The sequence below is a fragment of the Planococcus citri genome, chromosome 1 (assembly GCF_950023065.1).
Source record: "Planococcus citri chromosome 1, ihPlaCitr1.1, whole genome shotgun sequence".
NCBI classification, from domain to species: domain Eukaryota; kingdom Metazoa; phylum Arthropoda; class Insecta; order Hemiptera; family Pseudococcidae; genus Planococcus; species Planococcus citri.
Window position 1 is genome coordinate 7,322,233 of NC_088677.1, and position 21,838 is coordinate 7,344,070.

Below are 21,838 nucleotides of genomic sequence, written 5' to 3' on the forward strand. Positions count from 1 at the left end.
TTGTGAGAGCGAGCGACTTACATTTCCAACCTGAATGTCGGATAATGCGCATTCAACTGACCCGTTGTTGCTTGTTGAGGGCTGCGGTCCAATAAATAAATAAATAAATGGTTGCGTTCGATGACGCATCCTATGTCAACCAGGACAAAAAGAGTGCTCTTTAAACTTGCTACACCTGTTGTGTTGCATATATCGTTCAAAGAGACTTTGCGGCTTACAGTATCAACCTGTTTGTCGATTCATGCGCCATCTTATCCTGAGGTGGTAAAATATCAGACTGCGTGACAATCGATTCTAGCAAATCAATTCTTCGAGTTTGCACGGGTATGTAGTACCAATTCGGCGATTGGTGCTGACGTGAGATAACTTCAACGAGTTGTCATCACGCTTAACGAATTGCAATATACGGCGATATTGCATTAAGGGTTTGCATAATAGAAAAGAGAAAATATAAAGTAAAAAACTCTTCGAAAGTGCAAACAATCAAACAAATAATACTATTACTAATGAGGTCGCTTCTACCTTCGACGAGGTAGTAACGAACAGTAGGAACTATGTACAAATACTCAAAAATTAACAAAATTAATACTAGAACATAATTTTAAAGTGACAAAACACATCACTGGGTCAAATTACAAAAAACAATAAAAGGAATAAAAGGAACTGAACAAAAATATGTACAAAAAATAACAAAATCATTAATACTAACAAAAGGAACAGAATATCATCACGGTGATACGACAATCACGTTTGAAATCTTCTAAAAGTGAATACAAAGGAAAACAATTAGCGAATTCATACACGCCGGTATGTTACTCAAAAACAAAAGAAAAGTAATTCTAACATGATATAATAAAACAGCCATGATGAGAGTAATAAGAAAAAACTTTGAAATATCTGCACGCAGGCAGGTTTGACAAAGAAAATACAAAAATACAAAAAAAAAAAAATTATTTACATAGAAAAATTTACAATGGTAGTATCGAAGAAACTGGTCATTGCGGTGCAATTCGAATGTCATCGACGTAAGTAAGCGGCGCGGTGACTCGTTCCAATAGGATCGTGAACGGATGTGCCGTCGGCGCTTCGTTGAGCGGTAGACGATTGAATTCCGTGTTCGGCTCGGGCTCATACCGCGACTGGAGTATCTCATCGACGATGGAATCATAGCGGTTGAGGGGACGTACCGTTGATCGCCGATGAACCTGAGTCCAGGTGATTTGTCGCTGATCGGTAGAATTTGCCGGTCCCTGGATTGGTTGAAGTTGCGGCTCGTCGTTGGCATTGCGGGTGATCTCATAATATCGCCGCTCTTCGCCGCTTGGCATTACCGTGATAATGTCGGTTACTTCCGGAGTTGGCGGCCGGCGAGTGAGAATATTCGGCTGGAACCTTTGACGACGCTCGACGGTGTCATCGTTCGGTGCGAGTAAACGTCTCAACTCTGGGTGCCACGGTGGAATAATTGGCCATGGTCGGACTGGAACTTCGTTGCCTCGGACTGGCTCGTGTAACACGTCCAACGACGGCTTTCGGAACGAATGCCCTACTGGCATTTTCGATACGCAAACCATTTTTTCGATACTGTTGAAAAAATATACAGTATTAGAATTGGCAGTAAAAAACTCAACAAACTACGACGAGTTTGTAACATAGAGAAAAGACCACCAATTCGACGATTGGGATATAATTCTATTTTTCGATCAACTCCTGTTAGAGAAGTTCGAAAGTTGATGTATTGAAAGTTTCAACAATTCGACGATTGTGAGCTTTCAATGTTGTAAATTTGCCAAATTAAGTCTGCGTAGAGTAACAGCAGTGCGAACCATAAAATGAAATATTCTTTATCGAGTTCGATTGAGCGTGTTGTTGTAGATACATAGAAACAGTCATCTTGATTATGACGTTTAATACTCATTGAGCGTGTTGTTGTAGATACATAGAAACAGTCATCTTGATTATGACGTTTAATACTCATGTATCTAGTTTTTTCAGATAAGGCATACGTTACTGTGAATGCGTGCACTAATCTGTCAACAAAGCGTAGTATATAATAAATATCATTGAAGGCACACCAGCGTTCTTGAATATTCATTGCTGTAATCAAAATAGTTTCGACAAAGTAAATGAAAAGAACATTGATTCAAAATCTTGTATTCTGATATCAAAAAAATCATACAGTATAGCTTATTACTACTACGACAGTGAGTTTTGGCAAATATAAGAGAACGAGAAATGATAATGATAAAAAATTATTAACTATTTACAAAGAAAACGCGAGTTGGTTTAAAGATCTTCGTCTTCTTCATCCTCCTCGTCGTCTTCACCTTCATCGTCGTTTGAAGGTTCAATTGCCGGTACACCCGTTTGCTGTACTCCTTCGTCGAGGAGCGCTGCTTCGGTGCGTGGTGATACTGGCTGTTGAGATTCTTCGTCGTTGCGAGGACTCTCATTAGTCAGATCATAAGTACCAACGAGATGAGCCGGCTCGGTAGTTTCAATCGCTTCAGTAGTGACTACGGTGGTTACTACTTGTCGGATGGTAGTAAACTCATCATTCTCGACGGAATGTAGAGTTAGAGTCGTATCCTGTACCGCTGTATCAACCTTTGTTAGAATGCGCTGTTCGATTGACTGCGCTCCTCGAGGTAGTTCCTCCTCGGCGGAAGGATCTACCGTATTGGTGAGATCGATAGTTTTGAGAGGTTTATCGGATTCCGCTGACTCGGTTAAGTCGACCGTTTTAACTGGTTTCTCATGCGGCGTTGGTTCTGTTAAATCAAGCTTCGGCACGAGTACCTTTGGCTGAGTGCTGACTGTTCCTTCCGTCGCAGGATGTTCAGCTTCAGTTTGCACCTTCGGTTGCGACTGTTTACCGAATACCTTTTTGAGAACTAAGTTGCGCTTAAGCGCTGCGTTTACTCGCTGCTGCTTTGCGCGCTGCTGTCTCGGAATATAGGTAAGTAGCGTTTGCGGCGGCGAGAGCTTAACTTTCACCGAGCTGCGTGATTTGCGCGGTTTTGACTTGACGACTTTTGTCGTGTCGCTTTCCGAAGCAGAGGCAGAGGTCGTTGAGTCAGTAGGCTCAGGTACACCATCGGTATTGCCGAATATCTCGTACATTCGTCTCTCTGCTTCGGTGGGAGGTTTGCCCGATGGTGGCGTTTTCACCATATAACCGATGTATTTGTCCTCTTTATTGGTCGGGTTGGGCAATAAGTCGGTGTTGAGTACGTTTGACTCATCTCCCGACTTTACCTTGCGATCTTTTGATCTATTCGACGATCTGTGCTCTGAGCGAGAGCGTTCTCTTGCTTTGGAGGCTGCGCGGGATGGAGTTTTAGACGTGCTGAGTTTGTTATTTGAATCATCCGACGAAATCCCGGATTTTTCAGAAACGTTGCGGGCTGGTTTCTCCTTCGACGAGGAGATGCCAGCTTTAGCATTATCGGCTTCCTTCTTCCACTCCATCTTTTCCTTCAACGATTCGCGCGATTTGGCATCGGCGGCTAGTCGCTCCTGCTCTTTCGCTTTACTAGCTTTTACATCGGCTTGAATTTTAGTGAGGACTTTGGCGCGTTCGATCACCTCCTTATCGGTAAGCGGTTTCTGTTCGTCGTCAGAAAAACCTACATTTGTTAGGTGCAAGCCACTGTATGGTGAAATCTCAACTTTCGTTGAAGTTGTTGATTTCGCCTTTTGGTTGCGCGGATCTAGCGGATGACATCCAGGTGTCGCTGTACCCACTTTGGGGTATGGCGGCGTACCCACTGCTTTATTTCCCAGGTAATTCGCTGTTGCCTGCTGCAACTGCGGGTTTACGTAGGATGGTGACAGGGTGTCGGTTACGATGTCATTCGGGCTTTGCTGGAACGACGATTTTGGCAGATTGAACTGCGGCATCACTGGTGCGGAAGTTTGTTGCGAATCGACGTTCGTATCAAGCTTCGCTTTTGATGTTGGGGGCGTTGCAGGTGATGATGCGGCGCTATTAGCGTTATTCAACTCGACGGTTGAATCGCTTTTTTCGATAACTGGTTCCGGAATAAATACGGCTGCAATACAGTTTGCTACTTTTTGGTATGTAGCTTTCGTATACTTCGGTCCAAGCTCGTCCACAGATGCCAATTCGAGGTTCAAATTATTGAGCAAATGGCCCGCTACCATATATTGGAATTTTCCGTTTCCCCAGTTGTACGTAAAGGTTTGGGTAATTTGCCGGAATGTGTTATTGTGCAATCGGCCGCTCGCATTCGGTGGCAGCATGATTACCTGTTCGACTTTTTTATCTCCTAAAACTTCGATGAGTTTCCGGAAATGTAGGTCGAAGGTATTCGGTGGCGTAAATGCGAAGATGTCATATGTTCCAATGGATATCATGAGATTTTTCGGAATTTGTTTTAATTCGACGATTAATTCAATTAATTCCGAAATTTTCATGTCACGCTTATACATGCGTTTATCTATGTTGTCATGATATGGTTTGCCTTCCGTAATCGCATGCATGATACCATGAGCATGGATGTCGCCTACAATCCAATATTTGTACGCGAACAGAGCCATAACGGGTTTTGCTTCGCCGATTTTCAAACCGCAGACCGAAAAGTGTTGCGGGTAGGCATTCGTTGGGTAGAATGGCGCTAACACTTCGTGCGTTACCTCCCGGTATCGTGAATCGAAGGTGTCTCGATTTGCTTTCGTATTGGACTGTTTTCCCGGTTTTGCCCGCTTTTTCTTCTTTGGTACAACCGCCGGAGACTGGTTCGCCGTTGGTTGAGCGCTTTCGGCTTGATTCGGTACGTTCAAATTCGCGTTCGGATCAACGGAATTCTGCGTGTTGGCGGTATCAGGCGCGCTGGAGTTCGACTGCTCGCCACTTTGAGCGAGTGGTCTTCCCCAGTAGTCTGTTTCCTTCTTTTGCGGGAAATCCCAGTAAGATGAAATCGGCGAGTGGGAACTTGCATCCGGTACAGTCGGCGCTGTACCCGGTTGCACGAACGGGATTTTGAAACTAATAAGCGCCCCGTCGGCCACGTCCTCGACGTGAGCGAGTGTCCGTGGGGCGGTTGTCGTAGCGGCGTTCGTCGTGATGGTGCTCGTATTCGTCGTACCGTCGATTATCGTAGCGTTCGTCGTAGTGTCCGTCGCTGCGTTCGTCGTAGCGTTCGTCGCGGCGTTCGCTGCGGCGCCTGTTATGATCGGGAAACCGGGCGGCGGGCGGTGGAGGCCTTGCGTAAGGTTGCTTGCGGTAGCGGCGTTTGTTTGAGGTATCCCTGCGCCCACCGGCGTGGGCGCGGGGATACCTCTTTCCGCGTTTTTTGACGGCTTCGGAGCTTTCGGCGTGACCTCTGGTGTACCGTTGTTGACCGGAGGTGGTGGCGGGAACGGTGACGGTACAAACCCCTGGCAGAGCTCGTTTGTCGCCGCGGTAGTTGCCGTGGTCGTCGAAATCGGCGTCGTATTCGTCGGTAAGGTGGCCGTAACCGCTGGCAGCGAAGCTGGCGTCGTCGCATTCGAGCTGGTCGCAGATTGCTGGTTCAAGTGACTGGCTATCGCTGTGGAGCTCGGGAATAGCGATGACATTTTGGCTTTACGAAGTGCCTCGTATTTCGCCGTAGTAGTTTCCAATTGAGCTTTTAAACTCGCGATCATATTATTAGCATCAGTTAATTGTACTTCGAAATCTGACATTTTCTTGTACATGTCTTCGGACAAGTCCTGTTGTAATTCTTTGTCCGTGTTTAACTTAGCAATTTCCTTACGTAGAGCTTGCAACTCGCCGGTTGCGGCTCTCGTAGGTTCAGGCGTTGGGATCGGGATGCGAGTAACCTCTACCTTATAGCAAATGTCCTCCATCACGTCTCGTTCGCATCCAATATGTGTACACCTAGTCAACTGCACGCCGGCAGGATTTCGGAGTTCGGAGTTTTTGATCGCTTTCATGATGCAGCTCTTATGGTAAAGATGCTGACACTTGGTTATGTAGATTGATTCGGGAACCTTTTTATCGCCTACATACTGCTTGCTTGGTGACGTAACCACCAAACCGCATTTGTCGCATGCGAGATGCGTAGGTTCTGCCATCACTGTGAACAGAAATGCGACGAGGTGTTTAGACGAAGTTGTAAGGCAATACCGAGTTAGCGAAAAAATAAATATTGAATAATTATTCAAAAACAAATCGGCATGGTGGGCCTATTGTCTTTTACGTTAACACTGCTTAGTATAGTGCAAGCATAATAATTGTACGAGTTTGTACTTACCACAGGAGTTGATGACAAATATTCAAAAATTTGAAACGAGAAAACGAAAAATAATATACTCGAATAAGTAATAATTACTTACGATAGCAACGCAAAAAATATTACGCGAAAAAAGAATACAAAGATTCAAAAACGCATTAACAAAACATATAGCAAGAGCAAAGACATGTACTCGATAGCACGTGAAACGAAATAATGATTTCGATAGTTGACTCAGGTTCGTCGTTGCTTTCAACTGCCGAGTCCTTCCCCCACTTCGCTACTCGGCGGCAGCGAACGTGATTGGTTGAATTCGGCGTTGTGTTGGTAGCGATGCGCTCGAACGGCAGGTTTTGACTATAACCTTCTAGAATGTTCTAAGCAGAAAATATCGGACGGCGCCGATTTCCTGGAACGGGTTTGTCAAAATGTGCGCCTAAATGCGCAGTTCGGCGGTTTTTTTTGTTAAGATAAAACTACGTCGCATTTAGATCGAATTTTTTAACGGCCTGTCAGCCATTTTGATATCGCTACAAGTCACGTCGCTTTCTTTTCTCCGAAATCGAACATCTGCCTTTTGCTAAATGCGCATTTCTGCTTTGTTTTGTCATTATTGCGTCAGATTTCTTCATCAATTCCAATCTTTTATCGGAGTCGATGGTTGAAATTTGCTTGCTGGTAATTTTTATTGTCAAATCGAATTTTGCATTATTTCGTATTGTTTGTCATCAATTAAATGTAATTACTCCTGTGGTTTTTATTTGTGTCTTTTCCAAGTATTCGTTCGAAGAAATTTGCATCACAGTCTTTTACTGTATTACAAAAATTTCGTGAAAAAATATCCAAAATCTGTTATTTCGGTTATTTTATTCGCGATTTGGAATTTTCAAAATTGTATTTTGAGATTTGAACTAATTTCGAGTCAACAAAATTTAGTTATTTTGGACTCTCCATTATTTCCATTCGTATCTAGGATTTTTCAAAATGTATTGTTATCATTTCGAAAACGTCTCAAAATGAGCGAATTTCAACTCTCAATTTCGATTTCTCGCAAACAAGAGGGCATATGTTGGTGAAATGAATCACTATCTGTGTATAGTATTACATTTCTTGATATGTACTTTTCGAAAATGAAAATGTTTCAAAATCTATTATTTCGAAAGAATTTTGAACTTGTCTGCGTTTGAAAATTGCGTTTTTGTAATTTTATCTCTTCGAATTTCGAGTTGTAGTGTTTAGACAGGGTATATGGATTTGTACATTAATCTCAGTATGCTAACTAAGTTTTACCTGTACGTTTAGCTCCAAAAGCAACTTTCTGAATAGAGTTTGCTATGTTGTCGATTTATTCCAGTTTGAATTCAATTTTTTCTGATTACTTTTCAACTGCTACTTTCTGTTGTGAAAATCTGCTTATTTTCATCATACTCGTAGTTGTTTCACCGAGAAAAATAAACATTGTATTACTTAACACTGATGCTGGAAATTCTAAACGACTACATAATTAGTCACTGTACCTGTATTTTCTACTTCTAAATGCTACGTCTGGCAACGTCGCTATATTCCATTTGTACCGCTGGCGGTATTTTATACTACGATAAAATTTGCTCGCCCTTCGTATACGATCTGGAATCTGTATGAAAATACGTGAACGTTATTAGCGATCATAATTTCTAAATAAATTATTACTGCTAATTATTCATAAATCTAGGTTGATTTAGTACTATTATTTGGTCTTAGTATAATCGGTTTCAGTTTCGTAGCTTTTTTAGCTATTTTTTCGAAATTCTAAACTAATAAACCATCGGTACTTTCTACGTAGCTCTTCCTAGCTAAAATCACTTTACTCACCGGTAAATTGATTGTAGGTATTGGTTAGAATCATCGTCGCTAAATTAATTCTCACTATTGGGTGATTTCAAAAAAAATAAATACCATCATGACAATCTGTACTTTGAGAGATCGTACAGTACTTACTATTTACTTACGTTGAAGTATGTAGTTGGTACTTAAATGATATTTGTTTTATTCTGAAAATTTTGTTTTCAACGTTCGGTTTAATCTAAGTAGCTCTTCCACGTTAGAATCATTTCACTCGCCGGTGAATTGATCGTAGATGTAATGCTAATTTTCAAAATCTAATTATAAGTTCGAAACCAACTCTTATTAGAGTAATTTTCAACTCACGTAGCTTGTTGCTAACCATTTTGAAACGAAAACCGAATGTTATAAATTCACTGTAGATACTAATTTAGAATAAAGTATTCATGCTGTCCGCTTTTTTACCGAATCGTTTAGTATTATAAATACACTTCGAGTTGTTACCTGAATTTGTATTTATGTTGTTTGATATGTTTTTCATTTCAGCCTTCGTCATCGTATGTATCAGCTTTTCATTCTTCTTAGGTACTAAATAATCGATCGAAAATGTTATTAGTATCGAATCTGATTAAAATACCATCAAGCGTTTGAGTTGTTAATTTTATGAGGCGTGTGTTGAACATTAGGTTACTTTCTACAAAGTATCCATTTGTTCATGTGTGTGTGATTAAGCTGTGTACAAACATGCATTGTTTACTTTCGGCGAAGTATACAATGTAAAGCTGTGCAATGAAAGTGTGAATAGCTGATTAAAGCAAGCGGTACGAAATACATTTATATTTAAAGCATAAGAAACAAATACGGAAATGCAAATTAATATGATATGGCTAAAATTATCACGACAATGATCACATCTTGTATGTGTTTCATTCGTCGCAATCTGGTGCGCTGATTCACCCGCAAATACGTCGATTCGCTGGAGTTTCTACGCCGTCGTTATCGTATTAACTAATTACTCCTTGATTTAACAAACAAATAGCGTGATAGATTAGTATCTATGTTCATTTGTGCAATTAATAACGCCTTAATGGCAAAGCATACTTCGTAATGATCCGTATTTTCAGTCAGCTCGTCCCACCATTGCAGGAACTCTAACTTAATCCATTTCATGGTTTCTGGACCGTTACCATTTTGCACGTAGCATTTCCGATATATTTCGCCATGTCTTTTTGTAATTTTGCAGGTTTGACGGATTCGTTGGTTGGCGATGGTGTGCTCGTGGTTGTTATGGTCACCGTTGTTCATTTCCGCTTCCATTTTTCTGTTAAAAATCGAAGTCAGATTGGTATATTGTTTGATATTAGTTTGGACTAAATGCTACGTAATTGAAGGTTTACTTACTCGTTTCAATACAGCTGGCACTGTAGAAATCGCTAAAGAGTGTATTAACACGTTAGTTAATTTCAACGTAGCCTTTAATTACTCAAAAGTACAACTTTGCTAAGAACAACTTCTAAATTAATCAAACTTTCCTTCGAAGTGATGAAATGGTGATAAGAGCACATTTTCGCCGGTGTTATTCCGTCTGAGTACATGCGGATGCGGTGGCTCACGTTTTTTGCCCGTAACGTAACGCGTAACGCTTTGAATAGCGTTATTTTTCAAAAATCTGAGATTTTACTCAAATTTTGCGTTTTTAGCTATCTAAACCGAGTATTGGCTGTTACGTGGTTATTCCCTTGTGGAATATTTACGTGTTTAGTGATTCTCGAAGTTAAATTTCAGTTTTTTACCGAATTTCAACTTCGAAAAAATCCAAACTCAGCCAATACTGTAGTTAAATTTCAGTCTTTTACCGAATTTTAACTTGTTGAGACTTGTAATGGGGCATACGTGATTTATGATTATTCAAAAATCTAATTATTTTCGAAATTGATCATTTGAAATGCCCCAGTCCGCGTTTACGTATGTTTGGTTGTGTCTTCTAGTCAAATTATTTGAAATTTAAAACTTTTTCTCGTATTTGTGATTCATTCTGACTGTTTTAATTTCCTGTTTGAAATTTTGCCAATCAAAATAAATTTACATTGTGACTTGGATTTCGGCGAATCCTGGTCTGTGGCGTATTTTGGTCACTATCTGGTTATAGTGTTCAAAATTTCCAGTTACGATTTTACAAAATAAATTGACTAATTTCAGATTTTATTAAGTAACCAGCCATTCATGGCGTTGGTAATTGTACTCTTTAAGAATTGAGCAATTGCATTTTCATTTCTAGGTATTTCACACTGAGGTGGAATTTCAACCTTTATGATTTCCCCTTCCAGTTTATATTCTGGTGGGAGAGAAATGAAAATGTTAATTTCATTTTCCTCAGGATTAATCTCAACTGTGACTTTATTGACCTCTAAGTTTCTTGGTTCCACAGTAAAAACTTCTTGTAAGTCTTCTGTGAGCGAAAGTTCTGAGTCTTCAATAAAGTAACTTTTATATAGACTTTTCTCAGAGTAATGATATGGGACAATCTGATGGAAATCGTAGGTTCTAAGTGGGTCTTGACCCATACGCATTAGGCGTGCCTTGATTCTCTCAGATTTTCTCTGAGATTTAGTCAATTTATTTGAATCCTTTGCCGGTTGTGCGCTGCCTCCTGTCGTCAAATCTCCTGTTTGAGATTGCGACATTGAAGGTTGCGGCTCCGCGGCGTTTGTCACAATTTTAGGTGTCTTTGGAGGTCGACCTCGCGGCTTCCTAACAGAAGGAGCGAGTTGTGCACTTTGTTTGGGTGTGGCTGCGGATGCCCCAGTCGAAGTTGAGGATTCTAGTTGATCCTCTGTGCTCGTCTGAGTCTCCTCAGTGGCATTGGTATTTTGAGCTGAGTCATTTGGATCAACTTCCTCTCGTAAATCAGTGGATGTTGATTCCGTAGACTGTTGTTCAGTTGGCACTTCACCATTTACTGCAGTTTCAGTAATCGGTGGGTTGTGCACTTCAACTTCTACTTGTAGTTCGGTAGCTGTTGAAGTACTGGCTTGATCGCGTTTTTCAGCTCTTTGTTGTGCTCAAAGGTCGCGTGCTGTATTTTCAAGCTGTCGTAAAATAGCAGGTGATGCTTCCGCAATGTCACGCTCATTAATACCGACACCTTGCGGTGCACGAGTTGGCGGGTCGTCAACGTCTTCCTCGCTGTCAGACATTGCTTCGCGAGCTTTGAACAAAAATTCTTTGATTTTTTCTTCAATAGAACGCTGGTCTAGTAGAGATTTGAGACAGTCGCTTTTTTCCATGTCTTCGATGTTTTTACTAGTTAGGAATAGCGTTAACTGTCTTATGTTCGAAATTCTATCTACAGTTGTTCCATCTGTAGGTTTCAGAAGGTAACTGTTGAAACCTGACCATTTTATTACTATAAAAGGTCCATGTTTCTTTTGATAAAGTTTCGCAGCTGTTCTTTTTTCGAAACTTGACTGTTTGTGGTTGGTAATTAGTACCATATCGCCAGGTTGCAAATATGTAGGATCAACGTGCGTTTTGTTGAAGCAATATTCTTCTTCAATACGCTTTTGACGTCTTTTTTCTCTAATAAATGCTTCAATGGCTTGGCGGTCAGTCAAATTTCCGCTTCTGTCTTCTTGCCATTCACTCGTATACACAGCTTTTTTGGCTAACATATCAGCTATAATGTTAGTGTATTCTACTTTGCGTGCATATACGTGCTGAAATTCTACATCTTCGAGCTCTTGCCTGATAGCAAGAATACGTTGAAATAGTTCAGCATGGTGAACTGGCTTATTTCGGGAGTTTTTCCAATTATTGGTTTTCCAAATTGAGCATGTGTTCGTTAGCGCTTTGATTACGTAATTCGAGTCTGATAACAACTTTATCTTCTTCACACCGTTATCTCGTAATATTTCTAGCGCAATGATTATTGCCATTAACTCGGCATAATTGTTCGTAACCTGGAATTCTGTGCTCACAATCCTGTCAGATATGTTAGCAGTTGAACCCGGTTTGAAACAAATTCCTATTCCAGCAATAGCTTCGGGTGAGCCGTTTTTGGAACAGGCGCCGTCGGCTGTAACTCTGGCATAGCCATTGTTGTCGATAAAGACTTCCTGTTTATCGGACGGGACGTCAAATATCTTGAGTTCGCGGCTTCGACATTCCTCAATGGTTATTGATGGAATTTGGTTGTTTTCGTTCTGATCGTGTAATCTTGCTAACGCATCTCGAAAATTGAAGGTTCGTATTTCAGTTGGAAAACCTGGAATCGTCGTGTCTGGTATAAACCAAGCCTCGTTGGGCTTGAAACCAAACGACGTTGGTGTGTTGTTAATTTCGTTTTGGATTTCTCCAACGAATTTACTCCAACCAAGATGAGTGCGATATGGATCATAAACTTCGTTGAGTTTGACACGTAACTTATCGCCTATTACTCTCATTGTTCGTTCCACTGAAGAACTTTGAGGGTTGTAAGCTGTCGTGTGTGCAACTTTGATCTCGCATTTTTCCAGCAAATTGTACCAGGAATCGGAAATAAATTGCGTACCGTTGTCAGTGATCACTTTCTTGATCTTGACATCGTGGATTTCAATTTCAAATAAAATTGATTCCATTGCGTTGCAAACTACTTTCTTTTGAATCCTGTGCATGTCTCGAAGCCAGACACGACTGGTAAAGATTTCTTTTGCAACTAGCAAGTATTTCGGATCGTTCTTTAATGCTGGAACTGGTCCATATATGTCTACCGATAGCACGTCGCCAATGGCGTACGCCTCTATTTGAGCGTATTCCAGGACTTTGTGCTTCGCGTAGTTCTTGTTCACTTTGCATATAATGCAGGTGTTTGTAATATCGCGTATATACGCGAGTGAACTAGGATGGTAGTATAGTTGTCTAAAAATCATGTCTAATCGATTTGCCCCAGTATGCCCATAAGCACAGTGTAGGTAGTCGACAGTGTCGTAAAGCAAACGATCAGGTAAATATGGTACTTGCGATTTATCTGGCAAAATTTTCATCAGACGTTTTTTACCATCGCGTGTGTACATTATGTCATAAATTTGTTTTTTACGGAGTGATGTACCCTGTTGCTTCTTATTATTAGCTGGTACATCTTCTTCTAAGACATCCATTATTTTTTTGCAATGTTTGTCTGTAGCTTGTTCGTCTTCTATATTGGATAGTAGGTCGAACAATCTGGGTACGTTTTCGTCCATAAATTTGCAATCCAGAGGTGGTAGAGCGGTCTTTTTACTGGCACCTGTTAGTTCATGATTGTCTTCCTTGTGAAAACCTTTCGTGAACCTGGGTACCACTTGGTTAATCATCAATAGATCGAGCTCTGTTAGCTCTTCTATGACGATATTTCCAACTACCAGTTCTGGTGCTTTAATGTCGTATAAAGCTTTATTGGATAACTTCATGTCATAGATTAGATCGAAATTGCATATAGTTGTAACCCATTTTGCAGCTTTTCGGTGCGTTTTCGCCAGACTCTCAAATTCTTTGTAAATTGGGAGCAAATTGGCGCGCACGTGGACTCTCCTGCTGAAAATCCACATCCAAATCTTTTTAATGACTGAGTAGAGTGTTAGCATTTCTTTGTCATACAGCGTAAAGTTTTTCTGGTGCTCCTTGAAGCCAACAGAAATGAACATAATGATTTGCTTTTGTTCATCTTCCTTGTAGAAGAGAACTGCATTCATTGCATCGTCTGTATAATGCGTATCCAAGAATAAGTCGCCCTCACGTGGAGGTTGTTTCAACGTGAATTCCTTCAAGTACTCCGATTTGAGTATGTCGAAGGCCTTCTGTTGAGCATCCGTCCAGACTATAGGGTCGTCGCCCTTTGTCAGTTCGTATATTGGGCTCAGGATTTGCATGTATCGGGGAATAAACGGCTTGTACAGCACTGTGTTCCCAACAAGAGCTAACACTTCTTTGTTGTTCTTAAGTACGAATTTGCCATGTTTTGTATGGTCTTTCTCAAATTTCAGGAATTTTTCCTTTTTAAGGTCCTGTTTATCAATGTTTTCTTTTGATAAGACGAACCCCAAGTGGTCTGTACGCCTCTTGAAAAAGTGGGTTTTGGTCGGATTCAGTTTTAATCCAGCCCGTCTTATTTTTTCGAATACACTGAGTAGTCTATCAAGTGTTTCTTTAAACGTAGTACCAGAGACTTTGACGTCATCCACAAACTTGGAGATGCCTTCTTCGTCCTTTAGCACTTGGTTTATCATATGAACAAACTCACCGCTCGAGATCTTCAATCCGTACGGTAGTCTGTTAAATTCGTATACTTGGCCGTTTATTATGAACACTGTATACTTTTTCGATTCTTCATCTAGCTCTAATTGCCAGAATCCGGACGTAAAGTCCAGCGTACAAAATAGACCATCAGGTGAACCACTGAATATTACGCTATCGATTGTAGCGGGTTCAGTTAGTACGCATTGTAAAAAGTTGTTCAACTCGTCAGCTGCCAAACACAGTCGTATATCGCCATTCTTTTTAATGACGGGTGCGAGTGTATTTATAAAAACTGAACGAGATGGCCGAATTATTCGCAAATCTAACATCTTTTGAGTCGTCATATCGAGGGCTTGTTTTAACCGAGCTGGAGGTCTATATTTTTCACCTCGTGGCACTGCTAGGTGCCCCTCACCGGGGATAAAGTTGAAATGTACTTTTTCACCTTTGTAACATCCCGGATTCAGACTAAATATGTCTTGATAAGCATTGATCTTGTGCATGGCATCGTCTACCTCCTTTTGAGGTGCAATGCCAAGCTCTCGTATTTCAGCTAAATCTTCGATGAGATTTTTCTGCATAATACGAACTGCTTTGATTCGGTCTTCTTCAGGCTCTCTGAGCTTGTCTCTTGTAGACATGCTTGTGGCCATGAGATCAATAGTTATAGTAGTGTGTTCAGGGATTTGCTCAATCTTAAATAAAGAGAGCGCATCTTTATACACATCTGGGTTTATAAATGCAATTGTAAAATGATCATCATCCTTAGGTTCATGACTTACGCATCTCTGGCGGAAATGTAAGTGTAGATCCAAATGCTCCATGGCTACTCTTCCCAGTATGAAAGTGTTGCCAATGGTGTCCATTATGTAGAATGGTACAACGAATTCCTTTGGACCAAAATTAAATGTGATTTCAGCCAGAATTTGTGACGCTCGTTCAATTGCATTGTTGGCCATACGTAGCTGCACGATGCGATCCATAGCAATTTCGCGTACTGCATGTGGCACTTTCAATTTGAGGTGTTTCAGCACATTCCTTGAGATAACATTGGGAAGTGCTCCCGAGTCCAACTGAATGGCGACGATCTTATCACCTACTGTGATTGGAACGACGCAAGTTGGGTCATCGGTACCTTCGTTTACCACTAATGGTTTAGCTTTTTCTTTCAGCTGAGTTTCATCAAGGTGTGCGTTGTCAATCGCTTCGAGTGCTCGAGCTTCTTTAATTATTCGTTTTCGAAGTGCATGATGTCTCCATTTCTTGTCGGCAGGTAGGCCTCTTACGAATTTCACACGTGTTGTAGTCGTATCACTATTACACGGGAATGTCTTAATGCCATCCCTTGTCAACAATCTGAGCAATCTGTCTTTGGGAGGTTTCTTGATTATTGCATTTTTAACTCCAAAATCTCCGATTGGTCTTCGATCTTTCGCTCTATGGTGAATGTTCAAGACTTCAAAAGGAGTTGGAGAATAATCAAGTTCTGGGATTTCGTCTAATACGAATTCCGGATCTTTCATTATCAAACATTTGACATCCATCTCTCTGATGGATTTCTCCGTCTGATTGTTTTGTACTAGACCGTCGTCGTCATGTTCTGTTAACTGAGCCGGACGGGTGTATTTGTCCGTGAATGTTTCATAGTACTCCTCTGGTAACATGCAACACGTTGGATCTCGTTGGCAATTAGGATTATTGCACGAGGTTCGGTATTCCATAAATAAGGTTTTCTTTCTAGGTTCGACGACCTGACTACCTTTTAATGGTTCGTCCTTTATTTCTTCCTCCTGCTTAGGTTGCTGTTCAGGCGGAGCCATGTACGTGTACGGAGGTTGCGGACGTTGTTGGAGTATCTTTTGTACTTCGTCGTATGGAGATTTGAGCGCGTTTCTGCTTAAACGTACTCGTTTCCATTCTTCGAATAGTCTGTATATACCTGTACAAACCATGTCGTAAATCACACGGTACGTAGGTATAGCAGGGTAGTACTTGTTCCTATCCTTTTCGAATTTGAACTTTCGTTCACAAGGAATTACTCGTTGGTTTTTATCTGCCATGACGCCAATCGCTTCGACACCGGAGGCCGTTATCAATTTTTGCGTCTGCAAATAATACATGGGCGGTTCTTTCCAGAATATTACAATTTGGTCATCCGCCGCATTTTGGAATATTTTATGGTATTCGATATATCGATCTAGTTTAACGCCAATGCTTTTGGGGTCACCTGGAATGCAGGGTTTTACTATTGGGAAGATTAATATAATCAATTCCGCCCCTTTATCTTTGACTAGTAGATCTAAGAGTTTGTTTAGACTTTTCTTTATTTTGTCATAAGGTTGAGGTGAGTGATTCAATTCGAATTGCAGAGCTGATAGAACGAATTTCTCTCCTTCGGGGAATTCCATTTTCTCTATACGTCTGTATAAATCTTCAATTGGTAATTGATCACGTAAATATGGTGGCACCGCTACAGGTAATGGCGTGTCTCCTCTTTTTAGGAAATGCGCTATACCGTCGCCTACCCAAATGAATTCCGTAAAGATTGACTTCATGGGGACTTTGATGTTACTAGACCGTGCCCCTGTAGTGTCTAGTCCTTTTAGTTTTCCGAATTGTCATCGTTTCCTTGGTCTTGACTCTCGTTGGAATCTTGACTCAGGTCGATTTCTTCGATTTCTGCACAGAAATCGGCATTGTCCGGAGTACCTTCTCCTACCGTACCATCCTCGTTTATTACGAAGAAATGTACTGGTAAAGGTATCTGACTAGACACTTTCGGTTGGAAAGTCGAGGGTTTTCTGGCTTCATGCGGTTTTTCACCACGATTGTCGCTGTTCTGGGGTTTAGCATTATCATTACTGTTGTTATTACCACCAGAATTGTTCGAATTAGTATTAGTATGAGTGTTCTGTTTAACGCCATTACTATTACTAGTTTTGTTCGAGTTGGGATAGAAATTAATTTTCTGATTCCCTTTGAAATTGTTACCTAAAGCCTTTTGTAGCTTTTGGTATGCCATTTGTAGTTGTCCTTCGTTTACATTTTTGTTCGTAACAGCTAGATACGATTTCTTCGGAGGTTCCGGCGCATTATGCGGTGAATTCGTGATCATGGGTTGGTTCGTCCAGTTCCCTGTTGGAGTAGGACCTTGCGTAGAATTCCTATTCCTGTCAGAATTAGAATTCTTCGCATTCTTCTGCGAATTCCATCCTCCATTAAGGTTGGAATTCTGGAAGTTTTGATTGTTTCCCATATTCCAACTTATCTGTGGACCGAAGTTCTGGTTCGAGTTCACCTGAGTCTGATTACTCCATTGATTCGAATTCCAGTTGTTGTTCGGGTTTCCGGGAATTTGAGCCCACTGTCCATTCGCATTGAGTATCCAATACGTGGACTGTGGTAAACCGTTTCCGTTATTCCAATTGTTGTTAGGCATTCTATTCCATTCGAATGATGGAGTTTGTTGCCATTGAACGGGCGTCATCGCGCTGTTGCGAACTGCAATGCGTACATTATTCTTCGGGTCAGAGTCATAGTTAGCGAATTCGTCAAGTTTTCTTATGAAACCTTCCACTGTTGTTTGTTTCGCTAATTTCTTATCGTATGGGTAAGGCACTTTTTCAGCTGCCACTTCCAATACTTTGGAAATATTTGGATGTTTGCGTTTGATTAGAGATAGGACCCATCTCTTTATCTCCAAGAACAGACGTTTCTCTGTTTTGGTTTCGCAAAAATATTTCTGAAAGTATTCCCATGCATCGTTTTGACACTGACTGTTCCAATAATGTTGAAGGAATCTCTGTTTTAGGTCTTCGTAGTCCGTTATTCCCACCATGTCGCCTTTCCACTCTGTCGCATCTTGAGTCTCAATTACTCCTTGGAATGCGTAAATTTTCTGAGTTTCGGCGGCATTGCTTTTGTTTACGTAGTCTTCAAACTGACGTACAAATTCATGAGGGAAGTAACGTTTCGATTCGTCATAATAAATGCCAGCACTTCTGACTAAGTTGGCATTTATTTTCAAGGTTGGGTTGGAATTAAGACCACTGTTGGGTCTACATCCACCTTCCTTTCTCATATCCGCAACTGCATGAGCTAACTGGCTGCATTCTGCCTTATGTTTTGTCATTTCATTTTTGAATAGGTTGGTCGCTTGGTCAAATTTGGTTTCACATTGCGTTGCCTTTTGCATCGCGCTGTCAGCTTTTTGTAAAGCTGCACCGGTAGTTTGACCTACATATTCTTTCATGCCAGTGGCCCATTGGGTACAGTGTTCACGAACGTCTTTTACGTCGTTTCTGTATCCGTCAATGTTGCGGTTCGTACTACCTGCATGGTCCACAAGATTAATTAGACAGTCTTCTATTCGGATAAGGCTGTGTTCTTGAACTGCTTGACCAATCTGTAGGTTCTCTATGGCACCTTCAGTGAAATCCCATGTTTGCTGAAACAACGATCTCAACGGATCATTTATTTCAGCATCGGTGGCGATTTCAGGTCGTTTCGGTTCAGTTTTGGATCTGCATTCTTCCCTTTTTGAGTCCCTGTAATTTTGCAGGTGACGTGTCCTCGCTGGGGGCGGGTCAGGGAGATCTGATCCATGTACCATGTTATTTTCTTCGGTAGGTACGTAATCTTCGTCATCCTCATCATCATCCTCGTCATATTCTTCGTCAGAATTGTTTGATGGCGGATGACTGCTGAACAATGATTCCACAAGGTTCTGCGGACTCGATTGTTGTTCAGGTTGTTCTACGTTTAAATCCTGCGTAGGTGGATTTTTTCGATTTTTCCGTTTGGATTTGTTATCCGAATTTTTCAACGTAACGCACGATTCTTCGTGCGTTTCACCAATACATAAGCAATGTACTTGGTGTTGCGTAAGGGCTACCGCTTTACTTCGGGTGCCTGCAGCTGGTCCAGTAAATGCCATTTCGTTCGAATTCAACTACAGCTGGGGTAATATTACGATGAATATTTTCCCTTTTTTGTGTGAAATTTCTATTAAATTTCGAACACAAATTCACGTGCAATGCTGGTTTTAATTCGCGAGTTGGTTCTGGTACACAAAAATATTCTATCACGTAAATTGCGCTTCACTAGCACTGAGCTATACAGTCGGTTGACTCAAGTCGCTAGATTACTACGGCGAGTAATCCGGACAAGATAAAAAGCGCTGAGTCAGGACGAACTGTTTCACACGTGCTCGAAACGTGTTTCTTAGCGGGATTCGAGTGCAAAGTCACTTCAGAGGTGACTCGGACAAGATAAAGAGCACTAGATCTCAGCTAAAAAATTAGCTTCGAATGAATCGCGAACACGAACACGAATTGCTGGAGAAAAAATTCAGGTGCCAAAATACCACCTTGGGTATTTCTGAAAAAATACAAGGACACTGAATTATCACTCAGCTTTGAGTGCTGGTTTGAAAAATACGCGAAAAATGCTTGCGATGTGTTTTGCTTTAGAGAAAAGCCACTCGCGAAATAAATAGTAATATTCAACGATATTACTTACCAATACTGCTGCTAAATATCGCTTCGAACTTAAAGTTCTACCGATGAAGAACGCGTGGTTGAAAAACAGACGCGAAGAAAAAAAATATTATTATGCAAATAAATTGCTTAGTATCAAAATTCACTTTAAAAAATATAACGTGAAAAGATACCGGACAAGACACACACTAAAGACGCAAAAATGCGCGCGAAAAAAATAACACAATGACAGTCAAGCTGCTTCTGTGGAGGAGCGTTGCTAGAACCGTCGTCACACTTGAAAAGAAAAATATATAATGCGAGCCGCGGTAGCTATCAACTCGACGGTTGGTGGCTACGCAGTTGCAGCGGTGACATCTAAAGATGGCGGCTAGTGCGACGTGTGTGTCTGTCCTTGGGTGGTGGTAGGGGTCACGCAACAATGCGGCGGACAAGCTGGAACTCGCTTTTCACGTTTCAACGAACGGATTGAGTTCTGAGAAATTCTCAACGGATATTTTATCCATCGATGGATTTCATCATCTACCACCACACATACACATGTAAAAATAAACACGTTTTCGTCAAATTCTGGCAAATTTGACTAGGTGTGTGTGTGTTTAGGTGAAAGCAACTTAATACTTTCGTGATTATTTACTTTGAAATATTCACAAGTATTCTTTCCTTTCCTATTTTCGGACACGTTGGTCTGAGAATAGTTAAGAAGTGAATCGTAAGTACAATTAAAATCATACTGCAAGTATTATTTTCCAAAGTTTGGTCGCGATCTAAACTTTGTACTCATAACGATTTACTTCCTCCAAGCTCAGATTACGACGAATCTGTGCTTTTTGGACACTCGGAAGGGCGCCAATGTAAGAGGGTAAAATGACTTAAAGCAGTGATAGGTAGATGTACTTATCGATTGTGGTTGCTATTGTGTTGTTTCCAAGAAATATCCCTTAGAGTATTTCTACTAAATACTCACCGGAATACCTCACATGCTCGGCTAGGGCGTGAGTAGGAAATGGTTGCTTTTACACTCTTAACATATGATCATACACACCATAAATAATAACAAGTTATACACGAGAATAATATTTAATGTGTGCAATATTAACAACACGTTACAAGTTTTACATAATCACATATTCTATGTATTTATGTACGTTAACAAGACACTTTCTTAAACTAAATATACACACGTTGGTGTTACACACTGTGGTGTAGGTTTGGATAAGTGATCTCCTCTGGCAAGGAGATCTAACTTATTCACACTGATATGTGCAAGTACTTACCCAGAGTGGCGACGAGTAGATCATCACTCCTTCTCGTCTATTCATTGGTTTCACTAACAACTAACTAAAACTAAAGCACTAAATATAACACTTAACACTCGAGAGTAAAAACTTATAATTAAATGACTGCATTAACCCATTAACCGTGAATAACATACCCGCGTGCACTCGGATACATTACTGGCGTTCTGTACTCTCGTCGCTTGGCTCGTATGGCTAGCTGACGAGAATACAACGCAGTGTTGCCTTAGTGCAACGCAGTGTTACCATGTGGGCGAGCCCTATACATACCACGTACGGCATAGTAGTATATCACACATGATGCAAATTTTGGGTTCAAAATTTCTTAAAATTGCTCAAAGAAACATTTTCGTCAAAATATTTGATTGGTTCAAAATTTTTCAAAATTTCTCAAAAAACATTTTTATCCAAAATTTTGAACTTCTCATAAAATTTAAACCTATTTTGATACGTCGCTCGCATAACACTTTCTAAAAAATTCTAAAAATTACGACGTCATTTTGGGCTCAAAATTTTCCAAAAACACTCAAAAAACATTTTTGTTGAAATATTTGAATTTCTAGCGGAATTTCATTTCATTTTCATAAGCACCAGAAAAAAAAAGAAAACTTCAGAATAAATTTTACAACAATTCACTGGCATAATAAAGCGGATTTTTTTCTCCTCAAAATTCTGTAAAATTTCACCTTCATTCATACTTCATACCTAAAAATCGGATTCAATCCAA

General features: G+C 40.7%; 1 protein-coding gene across 1 annotated transcript in view; it reads left to right on the top strand.

The window, feature by feature from the left end:
• The window catches only part of LOC135846349 (glycerol-3-phosphate acyltransferase 4-like), a 42,555-nt gene that overhangs the window by 19,597 nt on the left and 1,120 nt on the right, over positions 1-21,838 (top strand). The gene's annotated exons all lie outside the window — the stretch shown is intronic.